This window comes from Pseudophryne corroboree, chromosome 1, assembly GCF_028390025.1.
Source record: "Pseudophryne corroboree isolate aPseCor3 chromosome 1, aPseCor3.hap2, whole genome shotgun sequence".
Classification (NCBI taxonomy): Eukaryota; Metazoa; Chordata; class Amphibia; order Anura; family Myobatrachidae; genus Pseudophryne; species Pseudophryne corroboree.
In genome coordinates, this window is record NC_086444.1 from 54,688,348 (window position 1) to 54,713,959 (window position 25,612).

At 47.5% G+C, this 25,612-nt stretch overlaps 1 long non-coding RNA gene across 1 annotated transcript in view; it reads right to left on the bottom strand.

The window, feature by feature from the left end:
• Nucleotides 1-2,083: 2,083 nt before the first annotated feature.
• Nucleotides 2,084-25,612, bottom strand: part of LOC134904534 (uncharacterized) — a 107,172-nt gene continuing 83,643 nt past the window's right edge. Inside the window, exons 4-5 of the long non-coding RNA XR_010175759.1 lie at nucleotides 18,758-18,928; nucleotides 2,084-2,286 (exon numbers count right to left, since the gene is read on the bottom strand). This is a non-coding gene — a long non-coding RNA (uncharacterized LOC134904534). The remainder of the gene's footprint in view (nucleotides 2,287-18,757; nucleotides 18,929-25,612) is intronic.

Below are 25,612 nucleotides of genomic sequence, written 5' to 3' on the forward strand. Positions count from 1 at the left end.
TTCATTCTCCTTGTCTCTCAAGCCTCATTCTCCTGGGTCTCTCCAGGCTCCTGCCCCTGTGTCTCTTCAGTCTCCTGCCCACTGTGTCTCTCCAGCCTCATGCTCCCTGTATTTCTCCAACCTCTTGCTCCTGGTGTCTTTCTCTGTATCTCTCCAGCTTTATGCCCACTCTGACACTGTAACCTCATGTCACCTGTGCTTCTCCAGCTCATGAGCACTTTGTCTCTCCAGCCTCAAGCCCTTGTGCCTCTCCAGCTTAATGCTCCCTGTGCCTCTCCAGCCTTTTGCTCCTCCTCTGTCTCTCCAGCCTCATGCTCTCCATGTCTCTGCAGCCTCATGCCCCTGTGCCTCTCTATCCTTGTGTCTCATGTAGGGTGACCATATTATCCCTTTTACCTGGGACGCTCACAGGTTCTGTGGTTGATTAAAACCAGCTGAAAGTCAGTGATTTATTAGAGCAGCACTCTGTGATTTAAAATCTGACAAACCCCCAGCGAGACATCTTCTCAACAAAACTCACCAAGTGTCCAGCCATAGATGTCGCCAGGTCCTCCATGTCCTGCGCTGTGACCCCCAGTGCAGTAAAGTGATGCTGCAAAGCGGCAGCTCACTTTACAGCACCGGGGGTGACAGCAGCGTACAGGATCCGGTGCCCGGCAGCCCTGCAGGAGCAACGATCACCGGCTCCCTGGACTAGTATGTACCGTTGGGGGGTGGGTCTGCAGCGCACGGGGGGGTAGTCGCGATGGGGGGGTCAACCCGGCGGTGGTGGTAGTGGCGATGACGGCGCATGCACAGCAGGATACTGTTGCTCATTGTCATCGTAGGGACAGAGCTTGCTCGCAAGCTCTGTCCCTGCATGTGATAATTAATACATCCGTGCGATGTAATCAATTATCGCAATGCAGATTCGGTCGATTTTATCACATGCCATCCGCATCCTTGGATGCAGATGGTGATAAAAAGGCCTCTAAGTTGTTTTACTGTGATCCATCATAGCTTTTGTAGCTTTTGCAGGGGATTAAGAGAAAGCCTGAATGGAACTCCGGACCGGACCAGCTACCTGCAGCAACCTCAGCTGCTGTGAAGCTCTCTGTGTACGTCTCTCTGCACCATTTGCTGTGTGACAGCTGTCACATACACAGAGACAGGCACAAGAGAGCTCAACACTGGCAAAAGTCGCTGTAGGATCCAGTCTGGTGTTCCAGAGTCTGGACCGTTCCGGCCGCGCTACTTCCATCCTCCCTGCCTGAGTGCAGCAGCTGCGAGTCAGGAGTGGGCTGTACATTTGCCTGCACCATATGCAGTGTGTCATACATGGGGACATGCACAGAGAGATCCACAGCAACACGGGTCGCTGCAGGGAGCCAATCCGACGTTCCGGAGTCCAGGTCATTCCAGCTTTCACCCAATCCCCTTATGCTGGGGCTCTTCATAAAAGAAGAAAAAACAAAAAGGTTTTTCCCACGCACCCCAAGGGCTAATAGTAACAAGACCTGTATACTATATGGTCATAGAAAATGTAGATATCTTGGTTACATATATGTTGCAAAAAATATCATAAGCCTCCAGCCCACATCAAGGCGTCTCTATTACCGGAGGTCCCTAATACTAAGTATAAAACCAGGGTGCGGGGGCTTATCATATTTTTTGCAAAATATATGGAACCAAGATCTCCAAATTTTCTATAACCATATAGTGCACAGGTCTCGTTACTAATAGCCCTTAGGGTGCATGAGAGGAAAAAAACTTTAGTTTTTTTGTCTAGAACCACCCCCTCCCGCAGCACCTGAGGAATGTTACCAGTTTGATTTGAGCAGTTTGCCATTATATATTGCGCTTCATGAAACAAACCAAGGAAAAAAAACAAATGGTGATTACCGAGCTGCTTATCCTAGCCAGGCACAGTGAAGAAACACCTCTTTTTTTTTTCCAGGCATTGCAGTTTAAGAATAAATGATTCAATAAGTAGGATCGCTCTATAAAAGTTTCTGAATATAAATACTGTATATAAAATTGAAAATAAAGTAACATCTCTATAAAAGTCACAACCCCATATTTAATGTTCTGCGTTGTACAGAGAGGTCTGACATGAAAAGAAAGTGTTTTACGGACCTCTTGCGCTGTGTTATTCTGTAAGTGACGAGCAATCCCCAGATCGCTTCCTTCAAGGGTCTGCAGTGATAACTTTATTCTTCCTGCTTCTCCTGCCAAGTAGAGTGGTGTTCTAGGAGTTTTACACCTTGTAAAGACATTCCAGCCGATCCTCGTGCACCCGGGCAGATGCTGTGAAAAGGATACAAAGGATAAAGACAGAACCTTCTGCCAGATGTTTGTGTATGCACAGTAACACCGCGCTCTCATAAACTAGCTCGCTGATATCATTGTTGTGAGCTGTGTTCTCCGAGCCAAGACATAATTCCACTGCCAAAGATAATAACTCCTTTAACTCTAAATGGGAAAAAAAACACATTCAATGGATAATGAAAGCAAGTATATAATGTGTGTGTGTGTGGGGGGGGGGGGGGGGGGGGGGTACACATATCTATATTCCATTTATATTTCCATGTATTCAACAATCAGCGATTTCTTTTTCCTTAAAAATATATTTATTTAAAGGGCTCGCTTTTGCCAAAGAGAGGGCGCGCTATTTTCCTAAACAGAGGACGTCCTTGCTGCCTTTTATTCTTGCTAGGTTTGGTCAAGTGTGGCTTCTGAGGGAATCTAAGTTGGTGTGTGTGGTCATCTTCCCTCTCACGTGTTCTCCTACTACAGAGGAGAGAAGATACAACAGAGGCCATGCACTTCTGGGAGATGGACACCTTTATTGCAACTTACTTCAATCGACTTAATAAAAGATTGTTAAGCTGAGATAGATAGATAGATAGATAGATAGATAGATAGATAGATAGATAGATAGATAGATAGATAGATAGATAGACAGACAGAGAGATGTGAGGCTGGCACTTTTCGTGTTTTGTGTTTTGGTTTTGGTTCTAATTTCCAGCTCGTGTTTTGGTTTTGGATTGGTTTTGCCAAAACCACCCTTTCGTGTTTTGGTTTTGGATCTGGATGATTTTAGAAAAAAACATAAAAACAGCTAAACTCACAGAATTTGGGGGTAATTTTGATCCTACGGTATTATTAACCTCGATAACATTAATTTCCACTCATTTCCAGTCTATTCTGAACACCTCACACCTCACAATATTGTTTTTAGGCCAAAAGGTTGCACCGAGGTGACTATGACTAAGCTAAGCGACACAAGTGTGCGGCACAAACACCTGGCCCATCTAGGAGGGGCACTGCAGTGGCAGACAGGATGGCACTTAAAAAAACTAGGCCCCAAACAGCACATGATGCAAAGAAGAAAAAGAGGTGCAAGATGGAATTGTCCTTGGGCCCTCTCACCCACCCTTATGTTGTATAAACAGGACATGCACACTTTAACAAACCCATCATTTCAGTGACAGGGTCTGCCACACGACTGTGGCTGAAATGACTGGTTTGTTTGGGCCCCCACCAAAAAAGAAGCAATCAATCTCTCCTTGCACAAACTGGCTCTACAGAGGCAAGATGTCGACCTCATCCTCATCCTCTTATTCCTCACCCTTTTCACTGTGTACATCCTCCTCCTCACAGAGTATTAATTCGTCCCCACTGGAATTCACCATCACAGGTCCCTGTGTACTTTCTGGAGGCAATTGCTGGTCAAGGTCTTTCCGAAGGAATTTATAATTAATTTTGATGAACTTCATCTTCTCCACATTTTGTGGAAGTAACCTCCGACGCCGATCGTTGACAAGGTTACCGGCTGCACTAAACACAAACACTCTTTCGGAGTACATACTGGGGGGGGGGGGGGGGGGGGGGTCAACTTAGGCAAAATAAAGCCAGTTTGTGCAAGGGCGTCCAAATTGCCTCTTTTTCCTGCCAGTATACGTACGGACCGTCTGACATGCCTACTTGGATGCTGTCACTTATATAATCATCCACCATTCTTTCAATGGTGACAGAATCATATGCAGTGACAGTAGACATGTCAGTAATCATTAGCAGGTCCTTCAGTCCGGATCAGATGTCAGCACTCGCTCCTGACTACCCTACATCACCGCCAGCAGGTGGGCTAGGAAATCCTATCCTTTTCCTCACAGCCCCAGTTGCGGGAGAAAATGAAGGCGGAGCTGTTGACGGGTCACGTTCCACTTGAGTTAACAATTTTCTCACCAGCAGGTCTTTGAACCTATGCAGACTTGTGTCTGCTGGAATGAGAGATACAACATAGGCTTTAAACCTAGGGTCGTGCACGGTGGCCAAAATGTAGTGCTCTGATTTCAACACATTGAATCCTGGCAAAGTAAATGAAGGGCTCCATCCACAAGTCCCACATACTTTGCAGAATCACTCCATCTTAGCTCCTCCTTCAATTTCTCCAGCTGCTTCTGCAAAAGCCTGATGAGGGGAATGGCCTGACTCAAGCTGGCAGTGTCTGAACTGACTTCACGTGTGGCAAGTTCAAAGAGTTGGAGAACCTTGAACAAGATGGAAATCATTCTCCACTGCGCTTGAGTCAGGTGCATTCCCCATCCTTTGCCTATATCGTAGGTGGATGTATAGGCTTGAATGGCCTATTGCAGCTCCTCCATCCTCTGAAGCATATAGAGTGTTGAATTCCACCTCGTTACCACCTCTTGCTTCAGGTGATGGCAGGGCAGGTTCAGGAGTGTTTGATGGCGCTCCAGTCTTCGGCACGCGGTGGCTGAATTCCGAAAGTGGCCTCCAACAGCACCTCCTGCATGCCCCTGCCATTTTTAAAAAAATTCTGCACCACCAAATTAATTGTATGTGCAAAACATAAGTTGTGCTGGAATTTGCCCAGATGTAATGCACGCACAATATTGGTGCGTTATCCGATATCAGAAAATCCCCAGGAGAGTCTAATTGGGGTAAGCCATTGTGCATGTCCGTTACGGAAAGCGGTGATACATAGCGTAGCCTGCTTAGGAACGGGTTGGCGTTTGCGAGATGCTGCTACTGGTGCCGCTGCTGTTGTTGCTGCGGGAGGCCATACATCTACCCAGTGGGCTGTCACAGTCATATAGTCCTTAGTCTGCCCTGTTCCACTTGTCCACATGTCCATGATTAAGTGGATAGTGGATACAACTGCATTTTTTAGTACACTGAGGACACTTTTTCTGACATCTCTGTACATTCTTGGTATCGCCTGCCTAGTGAAGTGGAACCTAGATGGGATTTGGTACCTGGGACAGTACCTCAAACAATTCTCTAAGTCCTTCTGAACTAATGGTGGATACCAGACGCACGTCTAACACCAACATAGCTGTCAAGGCCTCAGTTATCCGCTTTGCAAAAGGATGACTGCTGTCATATTTCATCTTCCTCACAAAGTACTGTTGGATAGTCAATTGCTTAGTTGAAGTAGTACAAGTGGTCTTCCAACTTCCCCTCTGGGATGACGATCGATTCCCAGCAGCAACAACAGCAGCGGCAGCAACAGCAGGCGTACTACTCAAGGATCCACCGGAGGAATCCCAGTTAGGAGAGGACTCCTCAGTCTTGCCAGTGACATGGCCTGGAGGACTACTGACGTTCCTGACTGAGGAGGAAGTTGACGTTGAGGGAGTTGGTGGATGTCACTTGCAGAAGCTTGGGTACAAGAGGAAGAAGGGATTCAGGTGTCAGTGGACTGCTTACGCTCTTACCCAAAGTTTCACAACACTGACTTCTGATGAATGCGCAGCAGGTGATGTATAAGGGAGGATGTTCCTAGGTGGTTAACATCCTTACCCCTACTTATTACAGATTGACAGAGGCAACACATGGCTTGACACCTGTTGTGTGGATTTGTGGAGAAATAATTCCACATCGAAGAGGGGGATTTTTTTATATTTTGCCCAGGCATCACAATGGGCTTCTTCATCCCACGGACAACAGGTGTCTCCCCCGGTGCCTGATTTAAACAGACCACATCACCATCAGAATCCTCATCGTCAACTTCCTCCTCAGCGCCAGCAACACCCATATCCTCATCCTGGTGTACTTCAATAGTGACATCTTCAATTTCAATATCAGGAACTGGACTGGCTTTTACACGCCCCTTAGTATCACATTGGGCGTCGGCCTTGGCAGATGACGTTGATGGGATTTCATTGTCTATGCCATGGCTAGTGGCAGCAGCTTCAGCACTAGGAGGAAGTGGTTCCTGATCTTTCCCTATTTTATCCTCCAAATTTTTGTACTCCATTATTTTTCTGGAGTTATATAACAATGGCCCTCATTCCGAGTTGTTCGCTCGCTAGCTACTTTTAGCAGAAATGCAAACGCAAAGCCGCCGCCCTCTGGGAGTGTATCTTAGCATAGCAGAATTGCTAACGAAAGATTAGCAATTCTGCTATTAAGTATTTCCTTGCAGTTTCTGAGTAGCTCCAGACCTACTCTTAGATTGCGATCACCTGTTTAGTTCCTGGTTTGAAGTCACAAACACACCCAGCGTCCATCCAGCCACTCCTGCGTTTTTTCCTGTCACGCCTGCGTTTTTTAGCACACTCCCTGAAAACGGCCAGTTTCCGCCCAGAAACACCTGTCAATCACACTACGATCAGCAGAGAGATTGAAAAGCTTTGTTCGCCCGTGAGTAAAATAGCATAGTTTTGTGTAAAATTGCTTAGCGCGTGCGCCCTGCTGTGCATATTAGCTGCCTATTAGCAATTCTGCTAAAAATAGCAGCGAGCGAACAACTCGGAATGACCACCTATATGCGGTACAGGAGATTGTACCTCTACACCACACAGGGCAAACCCAGTGAAAATTATTTGGATTAAATATTAATAACCCCTTTATTTGGAGTAAATAATAAACAGAACAGGAGAGCACCACTGAACTTATATGGTAGCACCACTGGACTGGATTTATACAGAATTATATGGAATTATACGGCAGTACCGCTGTACATATACGGCAGTTTCAATGGACATATACGGCAGTATCACTGGACATATACGGCAGTATCACTGGATTTATACGGCAGTATCACTGGACTGGACTTATACGCCAGTACCACTGGAATTATATGGCAGGATCACTGGACTTATACGCCAGTACCACTGGAATTATATGACAGGATCACTGAATTTATATGGCAGTACCGCTGGACATTTACGGAAGTATCAATGGACATATACGGCAGTATCAATGGACATATACGGCAGTATCACTGGACATATACGGCAGTATCACTGGACATATACGCCAGTACCACTGGAATTATACAGCAGGATCACTGGAATTATACGGCAGGATCACTGGATTTATACGTCAGTACCACTGGACATTTACGGCAGTGTCAATGGACATATACGGCATTATCACTGGACACATATGGCAGTATCACTGAACATTTATGTCAGTATCACTGGACTGGATTTATACGCCAGTACCACTGGAATTATATGGCATTATCACTGGAATTATACGGCAGGATCACTGGATTTATACGTCAGTACCGCTGGACATATACGGCAGTATCACTGGACACATACGGCAGTATCACTGGACTGGACTTATATGCCAGTACCACTGGAATTATACGGCAGGATCACTGCACTTATACGCCAGTACCACTGGAATTATATGGCATGATCACTGGAATTATAAGGCAGGATCACTGGATTTATACGGCAGGATCACTGGATTTATACGGCAGTACCACTGGACATATATGGCAGTATCAATGGACATATAGGCAGTATCAGTGGACTGGATTTATATGCCAGTACCACTGGAATTATACGGCAGGATCACTGGATTTATATGCCAGTACCACTGAATTATACGGCAGGATCACTGGATTTATACGGCAGTACAATTCACATATAGTGGCAAGCTGCTCAATCAGATTGTGATGTCACTCAGGTGCTAAAAGGGAGGGGTAATTCTGTAATTCTGCACCCCGGACCCATACCTAGTATTAGGGACCCCCAGTGACGGAGACGCCTTGCCGATCGGCATGGGGGCTTAACCCTATGGCCCTCATTCCGAGTTGTTCGCTCGGTAAATTTCATCGCATCGCAGCGATTTTCCGCTTAGTGCGCATGCGCAATGTCCGCACTGCGACTGCGCCAAGTAAATTTGCTATGAAGATAGGATTTTTACTCACGGCTTTTTCTTCGCTCCGGCGATCGTAGTGTGATTGACAGGAAATGGGTGTTACTGGGCGGAAACACGGCGTTTTATGGGCGTGTGGATAAAAACGCTACCGTTTCCGGAAAAAACGCGGGAGTGGCTGGAGAAACGGAGGAGAGTCTGGGCGAACGCTGGGTGTGTTTGTCATGTCAAACCAGGAACGACAAGCACTGAACTGATCGCAGATGCCGAGTAAGTCTGAAGCTACTCTGAAACTGCTACGAGGTGTGTAATCGCAATATTGCGAATACATCGTTCGCAATTTTAAGAAGCTAAGATTCACTCCCAGTAGGCGGCGGCTTAGCGTGTGCAATACTGCTAAAATCGCCTTGCGAGCGAACAACTCGGAATGAGGGCCAATATCTGCAGATATACGCAACTAAGATCTCCGTATTATCTGATTATTATGTAGTAATATTTTTCACTCAGTGTGCATTAGGGAACACATTGTTTTTTCATATACGGCAGTACCACTGGACCAGTGACGTGCGGTGATGTCAATGGCTGGGGAGGCACTGGCTTCTCCAGTACATCCCCAGTACATGATGTGCCTGGTGCGAGGCAGCACACGCACTGGCGTCTATACAGCCACTATGTTATAGTAATACTCAGGAGTCACGCATCGTCTGCTTGGAGCTCAACATTCTATTCTGGCTGCCAGTCCCCATTCCCCGAGTACATGTACTGAGGTCTCCCTTATAGGCACTCTAGATGTGATGGTATGTGACCCCTTATGTGTATGTATGGGCCATACACTTATGGGTGACTCCAGGGTCACTGTGCGTACTGTGCAGCGCCTGGTGACAGGCGGGCGCTGCTGAGGATGCTACCTGAAAGGAGGAGGAGAGCACCGGGCTGTACAATGCACTTCCAGCTTACCTCCGCCACTGCCTCCAGGTCCGGTGCCGCTGATTATCTGCACCTTGCTCTCCGGCCTCACTGGCACTGCCAGCTGAGGTGTAATGGAGAGCACCAGGCGCCGCTGCACAGAGCACTTCCAGCTTACCTCCGCCACTGCCTTCAAGTCCGGCGCCGCTGATTATCTGCTACTTGCGCTCCAGCCTCCCCGGCACTGCCAGCTGAGGGGTGTATCTATTGGTCTGTGCGCCCCTGCCAAAGTAAGGAACTGGCGCCTCCCATGTTACAAATAGGGACAGCGCACAGAGAAAAAGGGGCATGGTCTTGTGGGGAAGAGACATGGCCACAGAATAGTACCCCCAATTAAAATTACGCCACACAGTAGTGCCCCTTATTCACATAACAACACACAGTAGTCCCCTTATTCACATTACAGCCACAGTAGTCCCCTTATTCACATTACACGACAAAGTAGTCCCCTTATTCACATTACAGCACACAGTAGTCCCCTTATTCACATTACAGCACACAGTAGTCCCCTTATTCACATTACAGCACACAGTAGTCCCCTTATTTGCATTACAGCCACAGTAGTCCCCTTATTCACATTACAGCCACAGTAGTCCCCTTATTCACATTACACGACACAGTAGTCCCCTTATTCACATTACACAACACAGTAGTCCCCTTATTCACATTACAGCACACAATAGTCCCCTTATACACATTACAGCCACAGTAGTCCCCTTATTCACATTACACGACACAGTAGTCCCCTTATTCACATTACACAACACAGTAGTCCCCTTATTCACATTACAGCACACAGTAGTCCCCTTATTCACATTACAGCACACAGTAGTCCCCTTATTTGCATTACTCCATAGTAGTACCCCTTACTCACATTATACTGCATAGTAGTGTTCTTTATTCATATTACACAACACAGTAGTACCCCTTATACACATTACACCACACACTATAGCCCCTTATTCATATTACACCACACTATAGCCCCTTATTCACATTACACCACACAGTAGTACCCCTTATACATGTTATGTCACACACAGGAATAAATCCCCCACGAGGGAGCAGCAGTCAGCATCGTCTGCAGCTACGATTTGGCATCATTGATCCCTATGTAAAATGGATCTTCAAATGTACATGGGCTTATAAAACCAGAAGCATAAAATAATTAGAAGAACTGCCTTGACTTATTCTTTTTCTAAAATCATATTTACACTTAAAACCAGTTTTACATAGGTATTAACATTAACAAAATTCTCACTGCTCCGCTAATGCGATGCAGGTAAACAATGATCGGGACCACCTCCTACTGAGGATGCAATCTAGAACATCTAATAAAGTAGCAATCTGACATGTCATTCTACAGTGCCCACAGGCAAGGGCATAGCTACCATAGGTGCAGAAAGTGCAGTAGCTATCAGGCCCAAAGCTGAAAGGAGCCACCTTCCCTGTCACAGTTAAATGTGTTATATACATTTTACCCCATTGGGTGATACATAGGGGCCTTTACATCCTTACAAACTTTTGCCTTGGGTCCTAGAAAAAATAAGTTACGCCCCTAGACCTGCTCATTGTAATGTGGTATAATATGAACTGGGTAAATTGTATGTCGTAATGTGAATTGGGGGTACTATACTGTAACAACAATTCATGACATACACAGTTCTGTCCCACACACCACCATATATTCCCTTCTCCCTCCCCTCCCCTTCTGTGCCGCACTTGATAAATTAATATTAATTTCAGTATACAGACTGCAGTGTTTTCTTCTGTTATTTTAAGCCCCGTTATACCGTCTCGTCATGCCCCAGGACCGGTACCTGGAAGCTGCCTTTGTTGCCTTGCTTCTAGGGCAGCCCCAGCACTGTCCTACTCCTCCTGCAGTCTCCCCCTTATGATGAGCGGAGCCAGAGAAGCCCCCCTCAGCCAGCCCCCTGCGAACCAAGTAACAAAATCGGACAGCAGCCAGATGCAGTTCCCAGAGATCTCTGGGAAATGTAGTTCTCTAATCACCGTTCTGTGGCCTCCGGCACCTAGCTGAGCACCCGGGTCGGTCTACAGCTCCCATGATGCCTCATGGCCGCGGGTGGCACAGCCGGGCGGCGCTCCTCCCTCTGTCAGCGCCCCTGGCAAGTGCCGCTGCAATATGCACTCCCAGCTTACCTCCGCCACTGCCTCCAGGTTCGGCGCTGCTAATTAGCTGTACCTTGCTTTCCGGCCTCCCCGGCGCTGCCAGCTGCGGTGTAATGGACGCACCAGGCGTCAGGAAGGCTCACATCACCCCCAGCAGGACAGGTGTCAGGGGGAATGAAGAGAGGTGAGCCTTGCTCCGGTCTTCGTATCTGTGATTGGATCAGAGTATCCAGCACTGGATCCGCTGTCCAATCACATGTGCCTCGCTGGCACATGTATAAGTGCCGCTTTCACTGCTTTTTTTCAATGGGCTTTTAGAGCCCAGTGCTTGGCTCCGCCCCCCGCTCTATCCCGTTACCGTTGTCAACGGGAGGCACTTGCTATCAGTGCCTCCCAAGCTTATTTTATGCCTTAAAATTATTAGAATACTATAAAGAAGATACTTATGACACAGAATATGTGTCATAAGTATCTACTTTGTATTACTGTAATCATTAATGACAGGGGAGGCACTGCCTCCCCTGACTGCACGTCCCTGCTGACATATGCAGCAGCACAGGGACACCACCACTGGACTGATGTAGGACAACACAGCACCACTGCAATAGACTGGACTTACACAGCTACACTGGACATATGGCAGCAGAGGACACCACCACTGTGACTGGACTGATGCAGCACAAGACACCACCACTGGACTGATGCAGCACAACACAGCACCACTGGACTGGACTTATACAGCAGCACTGGACATATGGCAGCAGAGGACACCATCACTGTGACTGGACTGATGCAGCACAAGACACGGACACTGAGGACACTGAGAGGACGGAGACACGTCCTCTCTCTACACTCTCCAATGCCGGAGTGAAAATGGCGGGGACGCGCGGCTCCTTATATGGAATCCAAACCCCGCGAGAATCCGACAGCGGGATGATGACGTTTTGCCTCATTCTGGTTTCCGAGTCAGGCGGGAAAACCCAAGCCTGACTCGGTTCCGGGCTCATGACAGGAACTCCGGGGAGGTTCGGTTCTCTGAGAACAGAACCCGCTTATCTCTAATATATAAATATATATATATATATATATATATACACACAAGTGGATCAAGTGCCGGCACTCCCTCCTAATACGGACAATGCCCAGTTGCCTCCAAATAGGTCCAAAACCCTGATAAACATCTTGAAGCGGCAGTGGCACTCACGGGGCTTGATAGAAATAACGACTCAGGTCAAAGGTGCTAAATCAACATTTCGGTAATTTAATACCGTCTTCAGAATCAAACACATACGTGTAAAAAACGAGTTTTATGGTAAGAACTTACCCTTGTTAAAACTCTTTCTGCGAGGTACACTAGGCTCCACAAGTCTGGACAATGGGGTGTAGAGTAGGATCTTGATCCGAGGCACCAACAGGCTCAAAGCTTTGACTGTTCCCAGAATGCACAGCGCTGCCTCCTATATCACCCCGCCTCCCAGCACAGGAGCTCAGTTTAGTTAACCAGCCCAATGCAGTAGCAGGAAAAGAGATGACAACGGTTAGTAGCCACATACACCACACTCTCACGACAAGAGAAGTGTCAGCGGCTAATGCCATATCAACCCAAAGAAGCTAAGTGCGTCAGGGTGGGCGCCTTGTGGAGCCCAGTGTACCTCGCAGAAAGAGTTTTAACAAGGGTAAGTTCTTACCATAAAACTCGTTTTCTGCTGCGGGGTACACTGGGCTCCACAAGTCTGGACAATGGGGATGTCCTAAAGCAGTTCCTCATGGGAGGGGACGCACTGTAGCGGGCACAAGAACCCGGCGTCCAAAGGAAGCATCCTGGGAAGCGGCAGTATCGAAGGCATAGAACCTTATGAATGTGTTCCCGGAGGACCACGTAGCCGCCTTGCACAATTGATCAATGGTCGCACCACGTTTGGCCGCCCAAGAAGGTCCAACAGACCGAGTAGAATTGGCCGTAATATGAACAGGAGCTGACAGACCAGCCTTCACATAAGCATGCGCAATCACCATTCTAATCCACCTGGCCAGAATCTGCTTGTGAGCAGGCCAGTCACGTTTGTGAAATCCAAACAAAACAAAGAGAGAATCAGACTTTCGAATAGAAGCAGTTCTCTTCACATAGATACGGAGAGCCCGTACCACATCCAAAGACCGCTCTTTGGGAGACAAATCAGGAGAGACAAAAGCTGTAACCACAAACTCCTGATTAAGGTGGAACGAAGAAACCACCTTAGGTAAATATCCGGTACGAGTCCTAAGAACCGCCCGGTCACGGTGAAAATCAGATATGGGGAACTACAAGACAAGGCACCCAAATCCGACACTCTTCTAGCAGAGGCAATAGCCAGCAAGAACACCACCTTAAGGGAAAGCCACTTAAGGTCAGCTGAACCAAGAGGTTTAAATGGAGGCTCCTGCAATGCCTCCAAAACCACCGACAAGTCCCAAGGAGCCACAGGCGGGACATAGGGAGGTTGGATACGCAACACACCCTGAGTGAAAGTATGAACATCAGGTAAAGTCGCAATTTTTCTCTGAAACCACACCGACAAGGCAGAAATATGAACCTTGAGGGAGGCCAGACGCAGGCCTAAATCTAGGCCCTGCTGTAGAAAAGCCAAAAGTTTGGCTGTACTAAACTTGGAAGCGTCATAATGGCGCACCAAGTAGGAATGCCAGACCCGATGGTAAATCCGAGCAGAGCCCGGTTTCTGGGCCCGCAACATAGTTTTAATGACCTCTTCAGAAAAACCCTTAGCGCTTAAGACGGAAGCTTCAAGAGCCACGCCGTCAAAGACAGCCGGGCTAGGTCCTGGTAGACACAGGGGCCCTGAACGAGGAGGTCTGGGCGTTGTGGAAGTAGAAGTTGACGCTCTGCTCTGACGATAGGCCTTGCAGGTCTGAGAACCAGTGCCGTCTGGGCCACGCCGGAGCTTTGAGAAGCAGATTTCCTTTTTCTTGCTTGAACTTCCGAATTACCCTGGGTGTTATGATTCTAATACTCAGGTCTGGGGTGATCTTATATGAAAGGACCTGAATACCAGAACGTAATGCTGGGAAAGGGGAAAGGAATGGGAATAGCCCCTGGCGCCCTATCTCCGTTGTCTCGCCCGTGCTGTCAGTACACTCTTGCGAGACTATGGTTGCTTGGGCCCATGGCAGCCGCGTTTGAAGGGCGGATTACGTCTGCCCAACTCCGATGCCCCCTCAGGTCTTAATGAGAGACAAAGAGTGAACCGAGACAGGGTGATAACAAGGGGCCCTCTAACTAAACAACAAGGCCAGGGGCTACTAACAAACCTAAAACTAAAGTATGCGCGGATTACCGCCAGGGAAAAGAACAACCAAAATACTCCACTTGTCCACTCGCCGAGTTCCGGAGAGGACTGTGGAAGCGGATACCTCCGCAAATGCTCCAAAACCAGAACACAATATAAAGCGGCCTAGGCCGCAGCACGCGGCAGAGCCGCCACTCACGAAACCAAACGAGATCCTCTAAAGACTGTCACAGGTAAATGAGGACCAGGAGAACTCCTTGGGATGAGATAACAAACACCCAAGACTCAGGAACTCAGAGGACTGAAATGACCGGGCACAGCAGACCAGGAACAGACGTTCACCAACGTGAGCAGCATGCAGGAAACTATCACCGGCGTCTGTGTGAGGCACTGAGAAGGTATTTAGCAGGGAATCCTCCAATCAGAGTCCAGATCCTGATACAATGAATGTCGTACAGCTGCCTTGCTGCACGACCAGAAAACATGTGTGCACAGTTAAATAATCAACCCAGCAACGGGGAACGTGGTCCGTCCGTGGCGTCCCCGTTGCTAGGGTCTTGGCGGCTCGGCGCGCCCGGCGTCCTAGCGTTGCTAGGGAGCCGGCGGCTCAGCGCGCACGGCGTCCTAGCGTTGCTAGGGACCCGGCGGCTAAGCGCGCTCGGCGTCCCTAGTTGCTAGGCACCGGGCCGGGAGGAAGTCCCGGACCGCGGCCCCTAACAGTACCCCCCCTTGAGGAGGGGTCAACGAACCCCTAAAGCCAGGTTTCTGAGGAAATTCCTGAAAGAATAATCTCTTGAGTTTACGGGCATGTAGATCCTTATCCAAGACCCAAGACCTTTCCTCCAGACCATAGCCTTTCCAGTGAACCAAAAAATAAAGCCGACCCCGGGAAACTTTTGAATCTAACACCTTCTCTACCAAGAACTCCTGTTGTCCCTGCACATCCACTTTAGATCTACCCTGGGAGGTCCTCCGAGGAAATCTGCTGGAAGAAACATATTGTTTCAACAGGGAACAATGGAAAGTATTCCCAATTCTGAGAGATCTTGGCAAGCGTAGCCGAAAAGCAACTGGGTTGACCTTCTTAATGATAAGAAACGGTCCAATAAATTTGGGTCCCAGTCTAGCCGAGGGTTGTCGAAGCTTGATGTTGCGAGCTGACAACCATACCTTATCTCCCACCTTAAAAGTGCAAGGACGTCGGAGCCTATCAGAAAATTTATTTTCTCGGAAGGCCGCTTTTCTGAGGGCAAGGTGCACTTTTCTCCAAATTGCTCTGAGATGGGAGGTTAAGGTCAACGAGGAAACTGGAGAATGATGGAAAAAAGAGTTGGCTCTAGGATGAAAACCAAAGACTGAAAAGAATGGGGACTCCTTGGTGGAGGAATGACAAGAGTTATTATAAGCAAATTCGGCCAAAGGAAGAAACTCGGACCAATCATTCTGGAGTTTGGCCGAATACAAGCGTAAGTACTGTTTTAATGACTTAGTTGACTCGTTCGGTTTGCCCGTTAGACTGTGGATGGTAACCCGATGTTAAAGACAGTTTCATCTTCAAAGAGGCACAAAAACGTTTCCAGAATCGTGCGATGAATTGTGGACCCCGATCAGAGACAACATCAGTGGGCAAACCATGGAGCCTGAACACATGGCGGAGGAACAAAACAGCCAACCCTTGAGCAGAGGGTAATCGGGGAAGAGCAATGAAATGAGCCATTTTACTAAAACGGTCCACTACCACCCACCCTCATGCACCTGTGCTTCTTCAGCCTCATTCGTTCTTTGTCTGTACAGCCTCATGCCCCTTGTGCCTCTCCAGCTCATGTCACCTGTGCGTTTGCAGCCTCATGCCTCCTGTGTCTATCCAGCCTCGTGCCCCCTGTGCCTCTCCAACCTCATGTCCCCAGTCTCTACAGCTTATCCCCCATTTTTCCCCAGCCTCATATTCCCTATTTCTCTCCAGACTCCTGCCCCCTGTGTCACTCCAGCCTCCTACTGTCTGTGTCTCTTCAGCCTCATCACTGTGTCTCTCCAGCCTCATGCCACCATGTCTCTCCAGTTCATCACCCCTCTGTCTCTCCAGCCTCATGCCCCCCTGTGTTTCTCCCATCTATTTTCCCCTGTGTCTCTTCAGTTTCATTCTCCTTGTCTCTCAAGCCTCATTCTCCTGGGTCTCTCCAGGCTCCTGCCCCTGTGTCTCTTCAGTCTCCTGCCCACTGTGTCTCTCCAGCCTCATGCTCCCTGTATTTCTCCAACCTCTTGCTCCTGGTGTCTTTCTCTGTATCTCTCCAGCTTTATGCCCACTCTGACACTGTAACCTCATGTCACCTGTGCTTCTCCAGCTCATGAGCACTTTGTCTCTCCAGCCTCAAGCCCTTGTGCCTCTCCAGCTTAATGCTCCCTGTGCCTCTCCAGCCTTTTGCTCCTCCTCTGTCTCTCCAGCCTCATGCTCTCCATGTCTCTGCAGCCTCATGCCCCTGTGCCTCTCTATCCTTGTGTCTCATGTAGGGTGACCATATTATCCCTTTTACCTGGGACGCTCACAGGTTCTGTGGTTGATTAAAACCAGCTGAAAGTCAGTGATTTATTAGAGCAGCACTCTGTGATTTAAAATCTGACAAACCCCCAGCGAGACATCTTCTCAACAAAACTCACCAAGTGTCCAGCCATAGATGTCGCCAGGTCCTCCATGTCCTGCGCTGTGACCCCCAGTGCAGTAAAGTGATGCTGCAAAGCGGCAGCTCACTTTACAGCACCGGGGGTGACAGCAGCGTACAGGATCCGGTGCCCGGCAGCCCTGCAGGAGCAACGATCACCGGCTCCCTGGACTAGTATGTACCGTTGGGGGGTGGGTCTGCAGCGCACGGGGGGGTAGTCGCGATGGGGGGGTCAACCCGGCGGTGGTGGTAGTGGCGATGACGGCGCATGCACAGCAGGATACTGTTGCTCATTGTCATCGTAGGGACAGAGCTTGCTCGCAAGCTCTGTCCCTGCATGTGATAATTAATACATCCGTGCGATGTAATCAATTATCGCAATGCAGATTCGGTCGATTTTATCACATGCCATCCGCATCCTTGGATGCAGATGGTGATAAAAAGGCCTCTAAGTTGTTTTACTGTGATCCATCATAGCTTTTGTAGCTTTTGCAGGGGATTAAGAGAAAGCCTGAATGGAACTCCGGACCGGACCAGCTACCTGCAGCAACCTCAGCTGCTGTGAAGCTCTCTGTGTACGTCTCTCTGCACCATTTGCTGTGTGACAGCTGTCACATACACAGAGACAGGCACAAGAGAGCTCAACACTGGCAAAAGTCGCTGTAGGATCCAGTCTGGTGTTCCAGAGTCTGGACCGTTCCGGCCGCGCTACTTCCATCCTCCCTGCCTGAGTGCAGCAGCTGCGAGTCAGGAGTGGGCTGTACATTTGCCTGCACCATATGCAGTGTGTCATACATGGGGACATGCACAGAGAGATCCACAGCAACACGGGTCGCTGCAGGGAGCCAATCCGACGTTCCGGAGTCCAGGTCATTCCAGCTTTCACCCAATCCCCTTATGCTGGGGCTCTTCATAAAAGAAGAAAAAACAAAAAGGTTTTTCCCACGCACCCCAAGGGCTAATAGTAACAAGACCTGTATACTATATGGTCATAGAAAATGTAGATATCTTGGTTACATATATGTTGCAAAAAATATCATAAGCCTCCAGCCCACATCAAGGCGTCTCTATTACCGGAGGTCCCTAATACTAAGTATAAAACCAGGGTGCGGGGGCTTATCATATTTTTTGCAAAATATATGGAACCAAGATCTCCAAATTTTCTATAACCATATAGTGCACAGGTCTCGTTACTAATAGCCCTTAGGGTGCATGAGAGGAAAAAAACTTTAGTTTTTTTGTCTAGAACCACCCCCTCCCGCAGCACCTGAGGAATGTTACCAGTTTGATTTGAGCAGTTTGCCATTATATATTGCGCTTCATGAAACAAACCAAGGAAAAAAAACAAATGGTGATTACCGAGCTGCTTATCCTAGCCAGGCACAGTGAAGAAACACCTCTTTTTTTTTTCCAGGCATTGCAGTTTAAGAATAAATGATTCAATAAGTAGGATCGCTCTATAAAAGTTTCTGAATATAAATACTGTATATAAAATTGAAAATAAAGTAACATCTCTATAAAAGTCACAACCCCATATTTAATGTTCTGCGTTGTACAGAGAGGTCTGACATGAAAAGAAAGTGTTTTACGGACCTCTTGCGCTGTGTTATTCTGTAAGTGACGAGCAATCCCCAGATCGCTTCCTTCAAGGGTCTGCAGTGATAACTTTATTCTTCCTGCTTCTCCTGCCAAGTAGAGTGGTGTTCTAGGAGTTTTACACCTTGTAAAGACATTCCAGCCGATCCTCGTGCACCCGGGCAGATGCTGTGAAAAGGATACAAAGGATAAAGACAGAACCTTCTGCCAGATGTTTGTGTATGCACAGTAACACCGCGCTCTCATAAACTAGCTCGCTGATATCATTGTTGTGAGCTGTGTTCTCCGAGCCAAGACATAATTCCACTGCCAAAGATAATAACTCCTTTAACTCTAAATGGGAAAAAAAACACATTCAATGGATAATGAAAGCAAGTATATAATGTGTGTGTGTGTGGGGGGGGGGGGGGGGGGGGGGTACACATATCTATATTCCATTTATATTTCCATGTATTCAACAATCAGCGATTTCTTTTTCCTTAAAAATATATTTATTTAAAGGGCTCGCTTTTGCCAAAGAGAGGGCGCGCTATTTTCCTAAACAGAGGACGTCCTTGCTGCCTTTTATTCTTGCTAGGTTTGGTCAAGTGTGGCTTCTGAGGGAATCTAAGTTGGTGTGTGTGGTCATCTTCCCTCTCACGTGTTCTCCTACTACAGAGGAGAGAAGATACAACAGAGGCCATGCACTTCTGGGAGATGGACACCTTTATTGCAACTTACTTCAATCGACTTAATAAAAGATTGTTAAGCTGAGATAGATAGATAGATAGATAGATAGATAGATAGATAGATAGATAGATAGATAGATAGACAGACAGAGAGATGTGAGGCTGGCACTTTTCGTGTTTTGTGTTTTGGTTTTGGTTCTAATTTCCAGCTCGTGTTTTGGTTTTGGATTGGTTTTGCCAAAACCACCCTTTCGTGTTTTGGTTTTGGATCTGGATGATTTTAGAAAAAAACATAAAAACAGCTAAACTCACAGAATTTGGGGGTAATTTTGATCCTACGGTATTATTAACCTCGATAACATTAATTTCCACTCATTTCCAGTCTATTCTGAACACCTCACACCTCACAATATTGTTTTTAGGCCAAAAGGTTGCACCGAGGTGACTATGACTAAGCTAAGCGACACAAGTGTGCGGCACAAACACCTGGCCCATCTAGGAGGGGCACTGCAGTGGCAGACAGGATGGCACTTAAAAAAACTAGGCCCCAAACAGCACATGATGCAAAGAAGAAAAAGAGGTGCAAGATGGAATTGTCCTTGGGCCCTCTCACCCACCCTTATGTTGTATAAACAGGACATGCACACTTTAACAAACCCATCATTTCAGTGACAGGGTCTGCCACACGACTGTGGCTGAAATGACTGGTTTGTTTGGGCCCCCACCAAAAAAGAAGCAATCAATCTCTCCTTGCACAAACTGGCTCTACAGAGGCAAGATGTCGACCTCATCCTCATCCTCTTATTCCTCACCCTTTTCACTGTGTACATCCTCCTCCTCACAGAGTATTAATTCGTCCCCACTGGAATTCACCATCACAGGTCCCTGTGTACTTTCTGGAGGCAATTGCTGGTCAAGGTCTTTCCGAAGGAATTTATAATTAATTTTGATGAACTTCATCTTCTCCACATTTTGTGGAAGTAACCTCCGACGCCGATCGTTGACAAGGTTACCGGCTGCACTAAACACAAACACTCTTTCGGAGTACATACTGGGGGGGGGGGGGGGGGGGGGGTCAACTTAGGCAAAATAAAGCCAGTTTGTGCAAGGGCGTCCAAATTGCCTCTTTTTCCTGCCAGTATACGTACGGACCGTCTGACATGCCTACTTGGATGCTGTCACTTATATAATCATCCACCATTCTTTCAATGGTGACAGAATCATATGCAGTGACAGTAGACATGTCAGTAATCATTAGCAGGTCCTTCAGTCCGGATCAGATGTCAGCACTCGCTCCTGACTACCCTACATCACCGCCAGCAGGTGGGCTAGGAAATCCTATCCTTTTCCTCACAGCCCCAGTTGCGGGAGAAAATGAAGGCGGAGCTGTTGACGGGTCACGTTCCACTTGAGTTAACAATTTTCTCACCAGCAGGTCTTTGAACCTATGCAGACTTGTGTCTGCTGGAATGAGAGATACAACATAGGCTTTAAACCTAGGGTCGTGCACGGTGGCCAAAATGTAGTGCTCTGATTTCAACACATTGAATCCTGGCAAAGTAAATGAAGGGCTCCATCCACAAGTCCCACATACTTTGCAGAATCACTCCATCTTAGCTCCTCCTTCAATTTCTCCAGCTGCTTCTGCAAAAGCCTGATGAGGGGAATGGCCTGACTCAAGCTGGCAGTGTCTGAACTGACTTCACGTGTGGCAAGTTCAAAGAGTTGGAGAACCTTGAACAAGATGGAAATCATTCTCCACTGCGCTTGAGTCAGGTGCATTCCCCATCCTTTGCCTATATCGTAGGTGGATGTATAGGCTTGAATGGCCTATTGCAGCTCCTCCATCCTCTGAAGCATATAGAGTGTTGAATTCCACCTCGTTACCACCTCTTGCTTCAGGTGATGGCAGGGCAGGTTCAGGAGTGTTTGATGGCGCTCCAGTCTTCGGCACGCGGTGGCTGAATTCCGAAAGTGGCCTCCAACAGCACCTCCTGCATGCCCCTGCCATTTTTAAAAAAATTCTGCACCACCAAATTAATTGTATGTGCAAAACATAAGTTGTGCTGGAATTTGCCCAGATGTAATGCACGCACAATATTGGTGCGTTATCCGATATCAGAAAATCCCCAGGAGAGTCTAATTGGGGTAAGCCATTGTGCATGTCCGTTACGGAAAGCGGTGATACATAGCGTAGCCTGCTTAGGAACGGGTTGGCGTTTGCGAGATGCTGCTACTGGTGCCGCTGCTGTTGTTGCTGCGGGAGGCCATACATCTACCCAGTGGGCTGTCACAGTCATATAGTCCTTAGTCTGCCCTGTTCCACTTGTCCACATGTCCATGATTAAGTGGATAGTGGATACAACTGCATTTTTTAGTACACTGAGGACACTTTTTCTGACATCTCTGTACATTCTTGGTATCGCCTGCCTAGTGAAGTGGAACCTAGATGGGATTTGGTACCTGGGACAGTACCTCAAACAATTCTCTAAGTCCTTCTGAACTAATGGTGGATACCAGACGCACGTCTAACACCAACATAGCTGTCAAGGCCTCAGTTATCCGCTTTGCAAAAGGATGACTGCTGTCATATTTCATCTTCCTCACAAAGTACTGTTGGATAGTCAATTGCTTAGTTGAAGTAGTACAAGTGGTCTTCCAACTTCCCCTCTGGGATGACGATCGATTCCCAGCAGCAACAACAGCAGCGGCAGCAACAGCAGGCGTACTACTCAAGGATCCACCGGAGGAATCCCAGTTAGGAGAGGACTCCTCAGTCTTGCCAGTGACATGGCCTGGAGGACTACTGACGTTCCTGACTGAGGAGGAAGTTGACGTTGAGGGAGTTGGTGGATGTCACTTGCAGAAGCTTGGGTACAAGAGGAAGAAGGGATTCAGGTGTCAGTGGACTGCTTACGCTCTTACCCAAAGTTTCACAACACTGACTTCTGATGAATGCGCAGCAGGTGATGTATAAGGGAGGATGTTCCTAGGTGGTTAACATCCTTACCCCTACTTATTACAGATTGACAGAGGCAACACATGGCTTGACACCTGTTGTGTGGATTTGTGGAGAAATAATTCCACATCGAAGAGGGGGATTTTTTTATATTTTGCCCAGGCATCACAATGGGCTTCTTCATCCCACGGACAACAGGTGTCTCCCCCGGTGCCTGATTTAAACAGACCACATCACCATCAGAATCCTCATCGTCAACTTCCTCCTCAGCGCCAGCAACACCCATATCCTCATCCTGGTGTACTTCAATAGTGACATCTTCAATTTCAATATCAGGAACTGGACTGGCTTTTACACGCCCCTTAGTATCACATTGGGCGTCGGCCTTGGCAGATGACGTTGATGGGATTTCATTGTCTATGCCATGGCTAGTGGCAGCAGCTTCAGCACTAGGAGGAAGTGGTTCCTGATCTTTCCCTATTTTATCCTCCAAATTTTTGTACTCCATTATTTTTCTGGAGTTATATAACAATGGCCCTCATTCCGAGTTGTTCGCTCGCTAGCTACTTTTAGCAGAAATGCAAACGCAAAGCCGCCGCCCTCTGGGAGTGTATCTTAGCATAGCAGAATTGCTAACGAAAGATTAGCAATTCTGCTATTAAGTATTTCCTTGCAGTTTCTGAGTAGCTCCAGACCTACTCTTAGATTGCGATCACCTGTTTAGTTCCTGGTTTGAAGTCACAAACACACCCAGCGTCCATCCAGCCACTCCTGCGTTTTTTCCTGTCACGCCTGCGTTTTTTAGCACACTCCCTGAAAACGGCCAGTTTCCGCCCAGAAACACCTGTCAATCACACTACGATCAGCAGAGAGATTGAAAAGCTTTGTTCGCCCGTGAGTAAAATAGCATAGTTTTGTGTAAAATTGCTTAGCGCGTGCGCCCTGCTGTGCATATTAGCTGCCTATTAGCAATTCTGCTAAAAATAGCAGCGAGCGAACAACTCGGAATGACCACCTATATGCGGTACAGGAGATTGTACCTCTACACCACACAGGGCAAACCCAGTGAAAATTATTTGGATTAAATATTAATAACCCCTTTATTTGGAGTAAATAATAAACAGAACAGGAGAGCACCACTGAACTTATATGGTAGCACCACTGGACTGGATTTATACAGAATTATATGGAATTATACGGCAGTACCGCTGTACATATACGGCAGTTTCAATGGACATATACGGCAGTATCACTGGACATATACGGCAGTATCACTGGATTTATACGGCAGTATCACTGGACTGGACTTATACGCCAGTACCACTGGAATTATATGGCAGGATCACTGGACTTATACGCCAGTACCACTGGAATTATATGACAGGATCACTGAATTTATATGGCAGTACCGCTGGACATTTACGGAAGTATCAATGGACATATACGGCAGTATCAATGGACATATACGGCAGTATCACTGGACATATACGGCAGTATCACTGGACATATACGCCAGTACCACTGGAATTATACAGCAGGATCACTGGAATTATACGGCAGGATCACTGGATTTATACGTCAGTACCACTGGACATTTACGGCAGTGTCAATGGACATATACGGCATTATCACTGGACACATATGGCAGTATCACTGAACATTTATGTCAGTATCACTGGACTGGATTTATACGCCAGTACCACTGGAATTATATGGCATTATCACTGGAATTATACGGCAGGATCACTGGATTTATACGTCAGTACCGCTGGACATATACGGCAGTATCACTGGACACATACGGCAGTATCACTGGACTGGACTTATATGCCAGTACCACTGGAATTATACGGCAGGATCACTGCACTTATACGCCAGTACCACTGGAATTATATGGCATGATCACTGGAATTATAAGGCAGGATCACTGGATTTATACGGCAGGATCACTGGATTTATACGGCAGTACCACTGGACATATATGGCAGTATCAATGGACATATAGGCAGTATCAGTGGACTGGATTTATATGCCAGTACCACTGGAATTATACGGCAGGATCACTGGATTTATATGCCAGTACCACTGAATTATACGGCAGGATCACTGGATTTATACGGCAGTACAATTCACATATAGTGGCAAGCTGCTCAATCAGATTGTGATGTCACTCAGGTGCTAAAAGGGAGGGGTAATTCTGTAATTCTGCACCCCGGACCCATACCTAGTATTAGGGACCCCCAGTGACGGAGACGCCTTGCCGATCGGCATGGGGGCTTAACCCTATGGCCCTCATTCCGAGTTGTTCGCTCGGTAAATTTCATCGCATCGCAGCGATTTTCCGCTTAGTGCGCATGCGCAATGTCCGCACTGCGACTGCGCCAAGTAAATTTGCTATGAAGATAGGATTTTTACTCACGGCTTTTTCTTCGCTCCGGCGATCGTAGTGTGATTGACAGGAAATGGGTGTTACTGGGCGGAAACACGGCGTTTTATGGGCGTGTGGATAAAAACGCTACCGTTTCCGGAAAAAACGCGGGAGTGGCTGGAGAAACGGAGGAGAGTCTGGGCGAACGCTGGGTGTGTTTGTCATGTCAAACCAGGAACGACAAGCACTGAACTGATCGCAGATGCCGAGTAAGTCTGAAGCTACTCTGAAACTGCTACGAGGTGTGTAATCGCAATATTGCGAATACATCGTTCGCAATTTTAAGAAGCTAAGATTCACTCCCAGTAGGCGGCGGCTTAGCGTGTGCAATACTGCTAAAATCGCCTTGCGAGCGAACAACTCGGAATGAGGGCCAATATCTGCAGATATACGCAACTAAGATCTCCGTATTATCTGATTATTATGTAGTAATATTTTTCACTCAGTGTGCATTAGGGAACACATTGTTTTTTCATATACGGCAGTACCACTGGACCAGTGACGTGCGGTGATGTCAATGGCTGGGGAGGCACTGGCTTCTCCAGTACATCCCCAGTACATGATGTGCCTGGTGCGAGGCAGCACACGCACTGGCGTCTATACAGCCACTATGTTATAGTAATACTCAGGAGTCACGCATCGTCTGCTTGGAGCTCAACATTCTATTCTGGCTGCCAGTCCCCATTCCCCGAGTACATGTACTGAGGTCTCCCTTATAGGCACTCTAGATGTGATGGTATGTGACCCCTTATGTGTATGTATGGGCCATACACTTATGGGTGACTCCAGGGTCACTG